Genomic DNA, 3,245 nt, shown 5'->3' on the forward strand with positions numbered 1-3,245 from the left:
CCAAGCATTTCTTTATTACTACAGTTATTTTATCACAATATAGATCTTAAAAGCAGATGAGCCTACCATAAATCATTGTTTCCTGTATGGCATTCTGTCATTCCATCATAAAGTGTGACTGGTCTTCTCTTATGACACTTTCATGTGTGCTGGTGCTGTTGAATTGCTGTTATGTTAATGTTCTCTGTTATTTCATGTGAGCATGCCCAGTATAATGATGTCTGAGATGTGTGCAAATTACCAGTGGAAAAGTTGTAATCGTGAAATGCCCTCTGATCTGTGTTTCTCATTTGCCACTTATGTACATTGAATGTTATTATATTACCACTTAGCATTTGTATGACTATATGACTTGCTTGTCTATTACATGTTTATAGGTAATAAAGCCCTTCCCTATGGGTGCCACTAACATTTATTTGCAAAAACATGTCCATTTCTGATGTGCATGACATGACAGCTGTAAGATTCATTTGTTCTAGTGTATACATGTTAAAATGGAGAACACAGCAATGGTGTTGGCTTGCCTTGCATACATATATTCCCTGTATCAACATCTCATGTGTAACAATTGCAGTCTCACCTTTGTTAGACTGCAGCTTTATATCCCTCTCACATCCTTTGTGAGCATGTCTGTTTTTATTTATGTGTGTTAAGTCATGTATTGCCATAGCCATTAATCATCATTACATCAATATGGCAGGATTTCTGCTAGAAATTTTTCTTTGACACTTCAGCAGTTATGCTTGCAGTATATAAGTACACTGTACACATTTCAGCTCCCCTCTTTATTACTTTTGCAGTATAACTAATGTTACTTCTGCAATACAACTAATGATACTTGTGTACAATTCCCCCATTTCACTTCATCTTCTTCTGAATTCATTCACTGTGCTTACTCTTAAAACTTCTGGGCTACAGCACATTCTCATATATTAGGATTGCCTATAGGTGATCAGTTTTGTTTACATTTTGTAGTCATGCTTACAGGCACCTTTCCATGGCCACGGACATTATTGTTGGACACACAAAGGTGCTTATGAATGTGTAGATGTGATGAGTAGCATGCATACTCGATTAGCACTGGTGCTCATTGCACTAACATGCCTAAATTGTGTAAGCGTAGCATGAAGCCTACACAATCATTAATGAATTCCAGTGACAAACTTTACAACGTACTGCACCATTTATAGAAGCCTCAGTAATATTTACTTGTATTTTGTTTTGGCATCTGCATCCTTATTCTAAGTTTTACTACATCATGCTGAAGCCCCACTGATATTATAATATGTCAAATGTATTCTTCATTTTATGAATGCATTATGCAGCGTACAAGAGTTGCAGTTTTTGGTTAACTTTTGGCTTGATTTTTCAGTTGAGAAATATAAACAGCCATAGTCTCTAAAGGATCTTCTGCTTTTGCAAAGAGCAAATGATGTATAGATGTCAAGTTCTTTGTAGGCTCTCAGCAATTCTTGAACTTCACTCTAATTGCTGCTATATTGTCTTTCATCTTTTCTAGAAAAATAAATATTATTGCCTATGAAGCCCATAGCAGATCTAAAGCTCTCTTAAGTGCTGTATATAACACAGGTCTGTATACAACATGTTTAAATAAAGATTTTTTTTAAATAGTATTGTATGTTTTTTTGATGCAAGCCCTGTAAATGATGCCTGTGATTCTTAAATCTGCAGGGACAACATCTGGAGTGATGCGTGCATTTTTTCAATGTGAGATGGGTGGGTAACAATATGAGGTTTGAATGTAAAACAAATATCTGGTTACAACAGTGCAATCAACCACTATGCTTTTGGGAGGTTGAAGGAAACTGCTACCAAAAGAAATCTAATACAGACATGAGCAGAAGATGCAAAGGCCCAAATTCACAATAACTGAATGCTACTATCACACCCAACATTTAGCAGCTTTGAGGCAGAGATCTTACCACTAAGCTACTGTACTGCCTGTGTTTTGTAGAGGAATATTTCTAGTTTGCAGAACTGTTTTTTTTAAGTAATGTTTTCATTTATTTACTTATTTATTTTAATCTGCTTGCTTCCAATTCCAGAACATGGAGCCTTTCCATTTTAGTGTTGTTCCAACTTTTCCTGTTCTTCTTCCATGCAATTAATTTGCTTAGATGATTCACATAATTGTCTGTGGTGTCCTCTCATATGACAAACATAACACCCTTTCAAAGACAAATACATATTTTCCCTACTAGTGCTTGATAACTCCTATGTCTAAATCTAAACATGGTGTGCCATTGTAAGACATTTTATTTCAAAAACAGGTTAAATTTTGTTAGGGAAATTACATCTTTCCTAACAACAGACTAATAGGTTTGTAGTAGTCTAGCTGCCCTTTTGTGCTATTTTTTAATCTTAGCCAGTTTCCCTACATGAGACTCAAACCTTCTTCTTCTTGACTAAGGTAAACACCTTAATCTTAATGCCAATCCCAAGTTGTAGGGAATGTGCATTGTTCCTAGAAGTACTACAATGCCAGGTCGGTGCATGGAGTGGATGGAGCAAAGCTCCTATTCCATCTCCGTGTTCCAAACAATTACTCTAATACATGGTCCCCAGATAAGGGACATATCTAATATTAAATTGATATGAACAACTACTACAATTTAACTTAGCCAAGAGGCAGAGAAGCATGGACTCATATCTATGAAATTAAGCAGTCGCTGCTTCAAGAGCTGGTCACATCCTTCAAGGAAACTATGTTTTAAAAATGTTAAGACTTGTAAAGTAATTCATTTTTGAAAAAATAATAGAAGAAGAATTTACACTTCAAATGAGGGTGATGCATGAAGAACAAGGTTGAGGGTTATGGGTAAATGTTTAATCACAACATTCAGTGTGTTAATGCAGGAAGAAGGCATATAGCATCATGTTATCTACAGTCAGATTTGCTTAGAAGGCTAGTGATCATGTCGACATTACATGAATTCTTAGACCATACAAGGAGTACTGTGCAGTTTACAGCCAGTATTCTGCAGACAAGGTTGGCATTACTGAGGCATTTAACAAAGAAATGTGAGTAAGACACTTGTTAAGTACGAGATGTAGTTCATATAAGAAAAGACTTGAGTAGAATTTGCTTTCAATGGAGGACAGAAGAAACCGCGGATTATGTTATTTAAGACTAATGTAAAGGGTCAAGGCTGGAGTTACAATTTTTGGGAAACGATAGGAATAGAAGAACAGAAAAATGTATCATGACCACCATCTTGCAGGAC

General features: G+C 35.9%; 1 non-coding gene across 1 annotated transcript; it reads right to left on the bottom strand.

Annotated features, from left to right (window-relative positions):
* Positions 1-2,469: 2,469 nt before the first annotated feature.
* Positions 2,470-2,662, bottom strand: LOC122798978. Its single transcript, XR_006364383.1, has one exon. It is a non-coding gene; the product is annotated as a U2 spliceosomal RNA (small nuclear RNA).
* Positions 2,663-3,245: the final 583 nt, after the last annotated feature.

This window comes from Protopterus annectens, chromosome 3.part1 (assembly GCF_019279795.1).
Source record: "Protopterus annectens isolate FY-2018-M chromosome 3.part1, PAN1.0, whole genome shotgun sequence".
Taxonomy (NCBI): domain Eukaryota; kingdom Metazoa; phylum Chordata; order Ceratodontiformes; family Protopteridae; genus Protopterus; species Protopterus annectens.